This window comes from Camelus ferus, chromosome 8 (assembly GCF_009834535.1).
Source record: "Camelus ferus isolate YT-003-E chromosome 8, BCGSAC_Cfer_1.0, whole genome shotgun sequence".
In the NCBI taxonomy this organism is placed as follows: Eukaryota; Metazoa; Chordata; class Mammalia; order Artiodactyla; family Camelidae; genus Camelus; species Camelus ferus.
In genome coordinates, this window is record NC_045703.1 from 54,222,586 (window position 1) to 54,234,568 (window position 11,983).

An 11,983-nucleotide genomic window follows, 5' to 3' on the forward strand; every position below is an offset into this window, starting at 1 on the left:
CTTTACTACAGTGACTTCAAATAAATTTTTTTCCAAGCTGCTTGGTTGGCAGACTTTTGAAAATACTTAGAAAATCAGGGGATGTTTATAAGCAGTATCTCAAGACAATATTGGAGAAAGAATGAAACTTCTTCATGAATGACAGTAATCCTTCTGAAAATTGTCTTCAGAATTATGTGGAGAAAAAGCAAAGAAAATCAGAAAATAACTCATTTTCCATTTTCTCCTCATCCGCTAAGACTGAAGGGGTTATTTTTGTTCCTACCATACTGGATAGTTATTTCTCCTCAAAATGGACTGCAAAAGGAAATCTGAACATTTCTAATGACTGATCTTTGAGCTGAACAGATACTGTAGGTATTCAATCCACTTCAGTTCAACATGATTTGGCCAAGAAGTTGCAAAGTGTAGAGTCCTGAGTTGTGTAACCTGAATGCACAAAGTTTCCTTAGAAGCTCTGCCACCCAGGAGCTCAGAATCTACTTGGAGATGCACATGTGCACCAATCAACAGAATTGGAAACATACTTTAAAGTATCAGAAGGAAAACATTCATGAATTGCTATTGAACCTAATAATTTTTTTCCCTCCAAACCAGGGAAGCTGGAGCAGACATTTCATTGGGATGGAGACGTTTGAATTGTACATTATTCCAATAGAGAAGATAAGGGGTGGGGAAGAGAAGGAAGCACAAGAGGGAAAATCAAATGGTAGGAAAGCACATAATCACTTTTTTCAGTTACAGCAAAATAGCCGTGTTAGTCCTAAGGAGAGACTGCCTAAAAGTTGAGCATAGTTACATTGTCCCAGTGAAAGGGACAGCACTCTCTTAAAGATGGAATAATAGATAGGTTGGTTCGAAATCTTTGTATTTTTATTCTTTCCAAAGCTGAATGTGTATCTGCTTGTAGATCCCAACATTGTATCACCTCTAGCTCTCTTCATGATCTTCACTCACCCTGTCCTAAACCAAACGCTATGTCTTACATCTCTCAGACACCTGAAGATCAAAGGGAGAGAAGGGTTCACATTGTGGAGCAGACAGGGCTGGACAGCGCTGGGAGGAGAATGAAGTGGAGGAGGGAAATGGGAAGCAGGTTAAGGGGTGGAATATTCTACCCAGAGCTTTAAAAGGCAATAATAAGGGTGTAACTCTTGTAAGCCCAACAATTGACACGAAATGTCACTAAAGTCCTGCTTGGAGAAACCCTGATTATATATATGCTGGTCTGTTCAGTAAACTCTTAGGTGAGTCATCAGGATGCTACAGTTTTTGTAAGAAAATTGTTGAAATAAGGTTCACAAAACTACTTCAATAAAAAAGTTTCCAAGGACTTCACCAACAAATTCCTCTTTCATCTAAGTGTGAAAGGTTTTGACGAGAATTGGAGATAGCATGTCACTCCAAATGAGTCTTGAAAAGAAGGAATGAATTAACAGGAATGTGTTTGAGAGAGTTATAATTCACCTTCTCAGGAGAGTCTTGGTGGTAGGCATTTCAATTCTTAAACTACTTCAGGGAGCTGAATAATCCTGTAAATTTGAATTCAGTCCTAACGAAGTGTTAAAACTTTTAGTAATGCTGATGAAGGTGACTTAAACTCATTGACTCATGAACTTGATTTAGATCCCTAGAGAGGATCTAATCCAATCCTTCCATTTTACAAAGGGTGGAATAGAGATCCAGGAGAAAGGCATTAACTTGCTCAGGATCCCAAAGCTGGCTGGTGAAAGAGGAAGAAAAGAAAAAACCTCAGACTCTCAGACCAAGAATCTTTGCATGTATCTTGTTCTGAAGACTAGTTCAAAAAGACTCTCAGCTAATCAAGCACATTCTTGAAATTTGTCATTTTCACCAAAATGTGTATGTAAATCCAGTGTGAATCATTAATTGATTAATTGGTCAATCTTTTCATAAATATTCACTCACTATTACTCTTAAAAGCCCTCGAAGCTCCACTGAAGAACAAAGATATATATTACTTCTACTTAGAGATTCCAAGCTCATCAGGATGGTAAGAAACATACACATAAAAGATATCTAGCATTTCAAGGCAATATAGAATAAAATGCCAAATTACTGAGAGAGAAAAGAGTCTTTTGGATGAGGAAAAAGAGCCATCTTTACTGTTTTAACCTTTAGCTGAAATTTATCATTTCTTATAATTATAAACGGCAAACCACAGTAGTATGAACAATTCCAGGGATTCTGTTACCAGTAAAAATTACAGATATTTTCATACCTCATCACAGTCATTCATTGCAGTTGTTACTGAATCATCAAAAGACCATTTATGCTCATCACTGTTTTGAATTTATGGACATTATTAGATCTTTGCTAGGTCTTGTTATTAATGTGTTCATAAAGACAAATATACATTATTATATCACAAATTCATTTTTTAATATATTTTTAGTACTAATTTCCACATGATTACTTTATCCATAATCCTAATTAGGTAGAATTATGGTCCCCAAAGATGCTCAAGTCCTAAATCCCAAGAACCTAGGAATATGTTACCTTCCATGGCAAAAGGGACTTTGCAGATGTGATTAAGTTTAAGGACCTTGAAGTGGGGAGAGGATCCTGTGTTATCCAGTTGGGCTCAATCTAGCTCAATGTAATCACATGCATTATTTAAAAACAGAGAACCTTTCCCAGCTGTGGTGAGAAATGCAGATGTGAAAAGAACTTGATTTGCTTTTGCAGGTTTTGAAGATGAAGAAAGGGAGCCAGGAGCCAAGGAACGTATGTGGCCCCTAGACACTGGAAAAGACAAGGAAACAGATTCTTCCCTCAGTCCTCTGAATTGGAAAGCAGCCCTGTCAACACCTTCATTTTATTTAGCCCAGTGAGACTTCTATCACCCTTCTGATCGTCAGAACTATTAGATAATAAATTTGTGCTGTTTAAGCTACTAAGTTTGTAGTAATTTGTTACGGCAGCAATAGAATACTTCTTATATTACCTATTTTATGCATTAAAAATATTATTTTGAGAACTCCACCAAAGGTGTTCATGCACAAATATAGGTTAAAAACCTTGCCTAGCAGTAGTGCCTGTTGCTACAGTTAAAAGGTAAACCTTAGGTAATTTGATATCGACACCAGTCAATGTGTACTGGGGCCCCAAAGGTAATTCTATATACACAATTTTTTTTTTTTTTACAATTGTCCAAATGTCCCAGGAAAAATTTTTGTAACAAAGTCACAAGTACAATTCTCCTTCAAACTTGGCTTTTTCTCACCATTTTTCTTTCTCCGTGGTTATTTTTTTTTTTGGCTTCTGCCATTTCCATATCTGGTTTACGTTCATATACAAAACTCATTCCTGCAGGAATGAGAGCCAAGGGAAGAGTGATTTTAATCCTTTTAATCGACATTAATACATTATGAGCTTCCAGATGAAACCAGCAGCTACTAAAATATCATGCTAGGAAATTGTTGTAAAAAATGAAAACCCAATAAAGAAGACATGTGCCAAAGGAGATGTGTTTCCCACTCCCAGCGGTGGTAGGGTCTCTGGTGATTTCTTTGTTGGAATTCTTGGAATTCGTTTCTAATCTTGTTGTAACACGTTAAAGCAAAAATGACTTTTAAAAGAGTTTCCATTTTCCTACTTGCTAAGTGTAAATAAATAAGCACCTTTTGAAGAATTTGGCTAACTAAAATTGATAATGGTATTTGTGTTCTGTAAAATACTAGGGAAATGCCTAAGACAATTTTACCAGTGTGCTCTTAAATGTTGATTTGTAGTCCATTAGGGGAAAAAAATCCTTTATAATTCCAAAAGAAATGTTTTTTCCCTTACAGAAAACAACAACCATGAAAGAAGCTGTTTCTAAATTATACTTTGGTCAACAGCAGCATGGCTTGTCTGCTTGTAGGCAAAACTTACAACACACTTATCAGCACAACCTTCACATGCTCTTGTAACAAGTAGTCTTGTTAAATGTGTGCATTTGGATATTAAGGGGAAAAAAATTAAAACTGCCAATGCCAACATTATAAAATTAAAAATCATTGATCAATTTGCCTCTGAAAATATACGTAAAACAATCTAATCATTATTTCCCAGGACTAGCAACTTTGAGTAATGAAAGACAGGCATGCTAGTTTTGCTGAGGTCAGGAACATACAATATATAATAAAGTATGAAATCTGGACCTTGGACAAAATGGATTGCCAAAACTAGAATGTTTCCAACTTTCCACTGCTCAAGGTCTAAGTTAAGTGATGCATCTGTTTTCCATACTTTATGAACCTCAATGCATTTTCAGGAATATAAAGCTAATATTTCTTGTTACTAGAGATGCATAGTCATCCTGCCTCAGGTACAGAAAGTTGTGTTCAATGACAAATATTTTCACGTGGGAGACTTTTGGAATGCCTTGCATGGGGTTTTCCAAAATGGCGAAAAAGTAAAATGATGTTAAAATGCAGCTGAAAAATCAATAAATATTTAAGTTGTGCTTCCTAGAGTTTTCAGTTACTTTTTCACTAAAGTAATTGCATACTCTCACACCTGAAAAATATCTTATATCTTTCATAGAAACCCTTTACGGAGACCAGCATTTTATTGGTATTTTCGTATACCTAAAAACTTCCTAAAAGCTGTGCATCATATAGTAAATGGTGACAAAAAGCAGAAAAATACATATTGGAGTTGCAAACAGTTTGCACTTGACAGCCCTGATTTTTTAAAATTATTTTTAAAATAATAAAAAATAGCATACTACCAAAATCAGACAAGGGTGCCACATGAAAAGAAAATTACAGGCCCATATCACTGATGAACATAGGTGCAAAAATCCTCAACAAAATATTTACAAACTAAATTCAGTTAAAAAGATCAAACACCATGATCAAGTGAGATTTATTCTAGGGATGCAAGAAATGGTTCAACATTCACAAATCAGTCAATGTGATAAACTACATTAACAAAACAAAAGACAAAAATCATATGATTATCTCCATAGATGCAGAAAAAGCATTTGACAAAATTCAAATTCAGTTATGAAAAAACTCTCAGCAAAGCAGATACACAGACAATGTACCTCAAAAAAAATGTTTAAGTAAAAAATAAAATAAATAAACAAAAATAAAAGAGACATTGCATCTCAATATAATAAAGGCCATGTTTAACAAGCCCAGAGCTAACATCACAATCAGAGGTGAAAAGTTGAAGCTGTTCTAAGACCAGGAACAAGACAAGGATGCCTACTTTTGCCACTTTTATTCAATATTGTATTTATTGAAAGTCCTAGCCAGAGCAATTAGGCAAGGAAAGGAAATAAAAGATTTCCAAATTGGAAACAAAGAAGTAAACTTGTCACGATTTATACATGACATGATATTTTATATAGAAAGCCATAAATACTAAATCAAAAAAGTGTTATGATTAAAAACAAATTTAGTAAAGTTGCAAGATACACAAAAATCTGTTGCATTTTGTATACTAATAATTAATTATCAGAGAAATTAAGAAAGCAACCCCCCCAAAAAAAGAAAAGAAAAGAAAAGAAAAGAAAACAATCCCATTTACAATTGTATCAAAAAGAATAAAATATCTAGGAATAAATTTAACCAAAGAGGTGAAAGACCTGTATATTGAAAACTATAAGACACTAGGGAAAGAAACTGAAGAAGACACAAATAAATGGAAATATATTCCATGCTCATGGATTAGAAGAATTAATATTGTTAAAATGTCCATACTGTACAAAGCAATCTACAGATTCAATGCAATCTCTATCAAAATTCCAATGGCATTTTTCACAGAAATAAAACAACAAAAAAACCCTAAAATTTATATGAAACCATAAAAAGCCCCAAATAACCAAATCAATCTTGAGAAAAAAGAACACAGCAGGAGGCATCATGTGCCTCAATTTCAAACTATATTACAAAGCTATAGTAACTAAAACAGTATAGTATTAGCATAAAAAGAGACACATAAATCAATAGAACAGAATGTAGAGTCCAGAAATAAACCCACACATACATGGACAATTAATTTATAACAAATAAGCCAAGCATATACAGTGGAGAAAAGTAGTCTCTTCAACAAATGGTGCTGGGAAGTCTGGACAGCCAAATGCAAAATTATGAAACTGAACCACTAACTTACACCATACACAGAAACTAACCCAAATGTAAGAGCTGAAACTGTAAAACTCCTAGACGAAAACATAGACAGTAAGCTGTTTGGCATAGGTCTTGACAACGGTTTTTTGAATCTGACACCAAAAACAAAAGCAAGAAAATCAAAAATAAACAAGTGGGACTACATCAAACTAAAAAACTTCAGTATAACAAAGGAAACTATCTACAAAATGAAAAGGCAACCTATTGAATAGGATAAGATATTTGCAAAATCAGATCATATATCTGATAAAGAGCTAATATACAAAATACATAAAGAACTCAAAGACTTAAACATAAGACAAGACACTATAAACCTCTTAGAAGAAAACATAGGCAAAACATTATCTGACATAAATCTCAGCAATGTTCTCCTAGGGCAGTCTACCCAGGCAATAGACATAAAAGCAAAAATAAACAAATGGGACCTAATTAAACTTATAAGTTTTTGCACAGCTAAGGAAACCATAAACAAAACAAAACAACAACATATGGAATGGGAGAAGATATTTGCAAATGATGTGACTGACAAGGGCTTAACTTCCAGAATATATAAATAGCTCATACAACATAATAGCAAAAAAACAAACAACTCAATTCAAAAATGGGCAGAAGACCTAAACAAACAATTATCCAATGAGCACATGCAAATGGCCAATAGGTGCATGAAAAAATGCTCAATATCACTAATTATCAGAGAAATGCAAATCAAAACTACAATGAGGTATCACCTCACACCAGTCAGAATGGCCATCATTAAAAAGTCCACAAATGATAAATGCTGGAGAGGGTGTGGAGAAAAGGGAACCCTCCTACACTGCTGGTGGGAATGTAGTTTGGTGCAGCCATTATGGAAAACAGTATGGAGATTCCTCAAAAAAACTAAAAATAGACTTACCATATGATCCAGCAATCCCACTTCTGGGTATATATCCAGAGGGAACTCTAATTTGAAAAAATGCATGCAACCCAGTGTTCATAGCAGCACTATAGGAAATAGTCCAGGCATGGAAGCAACCTAAATGTCCATCAACAGATGACTGGGTAAAGAAGTTGTAGTACACACACACACACACACACACACACACACACACACACACACACACACACAGAGGAATATTACTCAGCCATAAAAAAGAATAAAATAATGCCATTTGCAGTGACATGAATGGATCTGGAGATCATCATACTAAGTGAAGTAAGTCAGAAACAGATGGATGGATACCTGCCAAGTGTTCTGGAGTAGACTAGAAGCACATGACATGGTTCTGAAATCATGAGGTGTAATTTAGGATTCACTGAAATATTGTATTCTATGTATGTCTTATTTTTTATATTTGTTTTTAAAATTTTTTCTTTAAATCTCAGTAAGAAGCACAGGTTAAACAGAGATTTGTTTGTGGCCAGTAGACCTGTTGACGGAGTTATCTCTAAGGAATGAATTAATTTAGGAGGGAAAAGAACCTATCATTTCGAACAGCATTCAAACAGTTAGTTATAATGTTATTTTCACCCCTCAAATTCTATGAAGTTAAAGTGATATTGGAGAATCACTATTTAAATAATTTTTGGGTGGTAACTGTTTTGCAGCAGAAGCGTATCAAATCAATATTTTGTATACCTTAAACTCACACAGTGTTACTTGACAATTATGTCTCAGTATAGCTGGGGAATGATCATGAGCACAGGCGTGAAGGCAGGAAGGCACAGAGCAGTAAATAAGCAACCAGGTGGGTGCAGATTGTGTGAGGGAAGCAGGGAGAGAAAGGTTGGGGAGGTGAGTTACCGAAAACTTAGGGACAACCTTAAGTTCTAAGGCTAGGAATTTGTGTTTCATTTCACAGGGACTGAATATGTTTTTGCTTTAGACTAACAGCAAAGTTGTGCATGTAGTATGAGTGTGCAGGTAAGTGTGTGAATTCTAAAAATAAACAAAGACAGAAAGTTCAAAAGAAAGCAGAAACTAATGGATTTGCCTATTGAAATGAACATGCTTATATTTTCTGAATATTTGCTTTAGATTTTTTAAAGAAGTAAATTCTTATAGATCAAGTTTAAGTGTTATAATCTTCCCTACCCATTCTTTTTTTTTTTAATTGAAGTATAGTTGATTATACTGGTTTATATTTTACTAGTTCAGGTATAAAACATAGCAATTCAATATTTTTATAGCTTATACTTCATTTAAAGTTATTACAAAAAATGGCTATATTCCCCTGTGCTGTACAATATATTCCTGTTGTTTATTTTATACATAGTAGTTTGTATACCTTAACCCTATACCCTGTTCTTCCCCTCCCACCTTCCCACTGGTCACCACTAGTTTGTACTCTATATCTGTCAGCCTTTTCCCCTACCCATGCTATTAGCCAAATGCATTACTGGCTTGTATGTAGTGTCTGTTAAAATTTTTATTTAAGCCTTAGTTTTAGCTTTGCAGTAAGATCTTTCTGCTTTCTGCCTTCTGTTCACTCTTAACAAAAAGAAAGGGAGAAAGAAACATGTCAGGGCCAGAGAGAAAGAGAGAAGGAAATATACATATGACTTGGAAAAACCTAGGGATAAAATATTATGGATGATGTCCTGAAGCTCATGGAAAGCAAAATTGCATAAGCAAATTGGCAAGAAATTAATTCATATACTCAGAATAAACATTCAGTTAGCCATACCCCCCAATAAAACCTACAATTAGGCAGGTGAGAAATCCAATCTGTTTTATCTTCAGAAGTAAACGGCTCCAAGTAAACCCTGCTGCACTGACAGTCAGTTGGGAAGAACTTGTGGCTTCTCAGGAAACCAATCACCAAGCTCTTAGCAGGAAGAAACCATGCCTTGTTTACTGTACCAACTCCTGTCACTAACACACCACTGGCCTTTGGTAAATTTGTTGAACTGAACTAAAGTGAATAATACCCAATGTTTGGAAAATATAAACTCTGGCCATGGAGTTGGGTTGACTATTCCCATCCCTCACGAGGAGCTCTGTATTCGCCTCCCTTGGGTGATAACCTGTTTTATAGAACTGATTGAGTCAACTCTTGTTTAATTTTGCATTCTGACTGAGTAAAGTTATATAGGATTTTTTCCCTCCTCTTATTGGCCCTTTAGTGTAAAGAGATTTATTTATTATGATTTTACGAAACTTGAGGATCCAATTGTTTCTTTCTTCCTAGATTCTCAGACGCTGCACAAAACGAGCCAGTACTTGAACCAATCCTTTTCCAAGAAGAATGATATTCTAAGTATGATCCTTATTAACTCCATTATCCTTCCATTAGGACCTTCTTAAAAGACCATGGGATGCTCTGTGCGCACCTCCGAATTACTACTGATAACTGTGGGAAAGAAGAAAGGTTAAGAACGCTAGGATCAGTGGATTCATAAAAAATAAAAACTTGGAATAATATTCTGTATCCTTTACCCCATGTCCTTCAGGGTCTTAATTACCCTCTTCAGTGTACAGGAAAAAGAGGACCTTAACTCCCGGTGGATAAGTGTTCTTTGAACCTTTATGCTACACTTGAAGTACAGCTATTAATAATGAGATCATGGAAGGATGAGTAAAACATTCCTGCTTGTTAAAGTTCTCCCAGCTAATACATTCAAAATGTCAAGTCCCTTAAGTAGCTGTAACTTTCTGTTAATAATGAAGAAAATTTTCTTGTTTTAAAATTTCTAGGCAATGGGGCCTTGAAATATATCCACCTTAAAAAGCTCAATTCATTTGTTATGAAGTATCTAGTGTATTTTTTTTTCTTCCCTTTTTTTCTCTCTTTCCTATTAGTGGGGTGCAAAGAGTATGCCTAGAATCCTATACTTTACTTCTAGGCTGCTCCAAAAGGTTCCATGTGGATCAGTAAAGATTACTGATTAAGGATTCCAAAACTCTGAAGGTGTAATTAATGCAAATACTCTGATTATCAGCATTTTTATTATTGCTATGACTCTGCTAACTTCTATTTCACCTGTTAACTTTCCAATCTCAGTCAGTGGTTTTATGCTACTCAAAAAGTCTTAATTTTTATCAGGGCTTATTTCTTAAAAGTCAGGTAAACAACAAAATTGCCATTTAATTTTAGATGGGAACAAATAAAATAGTGAAAAAAAAAAAAGTGGAGGGGAGATCTGCTCCTTGAAGAGTTGCCAAACACAGATTTGGGACATTTGTGTCACAGGACAACTTGTTATTACCTAGATATTTCACAAACCAAATTTTCCTCCTTCCTTCCTCCCTTCCTTCCTTCCTTCCTTCCTTCCATCCTTCCTTCCTTCCATCCTTCCTTCCTTCCCTCCCTCCTTTCTTTCCCTTTCTTTCTTTCTTTTCTTTCTTTCTTTCTGTCTTATGTTGAAAACTTTTAAAATCTACCGTCTTAGCAGCTTGCAAATACACACTACAGTCACCACACTGTGCATTACCTCCTCATGACTTACTATTTTATAACTGGAAGTTTGTACTTTTGATCACCTTCAGTCATTTCACCAATCCTCCACCCCCAGCCTCTGGCAATCACCAGTCTGTTCTCTGTACAGTCATCCCTCTTTATTTGCAGGAAATTGGTGCCAGGATCCACCCCAAATAGCAAAATCTGTGGATGCTCAAGTTCCTTATATAAAATGGTGTGGTATTTATATCTAACCTTTGCACATCCTCCTGTGTATTTTTAATCATTTCCAGATTACTTATAATACCTAATACAATGTAAATACTATACCAATAGTTGTAAATACAATGTAAATGCTATTTAAATAGTTGTAAATACAAAGGAAATGCTATGTAAGTAGTTGAAAACACAAACAATTCAAGTTTTGCTTTTTGGAACATTCTAGAATTCTTTTTTAATATTTTAAGTCTGTGGTTGGTTGAATTAGCTGATGCACGATCCACAAATACAGAAGGCCAATAGTATCTATGAGTTTGGGTTTTTTGTTTGGTTGGTCTGGGCTTTTTTAAAAATACATTATCTTTTTTTTTTTTTTAATTAAAGTATAGTCAGTTTATAGTGTTGTGTTAATTTCTGGTATACAGCATAGTAATTCAGTGATACATACATAAATATATTCCTTTTCATATTCTTTTTCATTATAGGCTATTACAAGGTATGGAATATAGTTCCGTGTGGTATACAGTAGGATCTTACCGTTTAAGATCTTGGCTTTTTTCTCGGATTCCATATATAAGTAAAATACGTATTTGTCTTTCTCTGACTTATTTCACTTAGCATAATGCCGTCCAGGTCCCTCCATGTTGTCACAAGTTTTCTTAGTTTGAAAAGCAGTTGCGTGTTTTTATTATCATTATAAAAAGTATTAAATAGAGTCAGGAGACCACAAGGAGGAGCTCTCACGCTCTGAGAGGACAGCATTGCCCAACGGGAAGAGGAAAGACTCCTTCTTTCCTGGCAACGACTCAGCCAATGAAAAGCCATGGACTCTTTGTTTAGTGTCACCCTCCCAACTTCCTTTTCTCCCCTATAAAAGCGTTCTCCCTCCCTTGTCTGCGGCTCGCCATGGTTGCAGACCCTGAAGTGCAATTCTCTGCTGATCCAGAATAAACCCCCCCTTTTTTTTGCTGGCAAAATAACTGGCAGTGTATTTGTTTTATGGCATCATTATTCAACTTGAAAATCTGCAAGTATTTTCTCAAAAGGATGAAAATGTATATTTTTTAAGACAAAGAAAATCCTCATTTTAAAAAATTTCTAATCTGCTTAGGTCTTAAAAGAGCCCCAGTTCAATCTGCTTTTTCCCACACAGCTGAGATGCTTCAAAGTTGCAATGGGAATAAGGTTGCAATGAACTGGGAATAATGCTGATGGTAAAAAGAGAACTTTCCAGTTTTA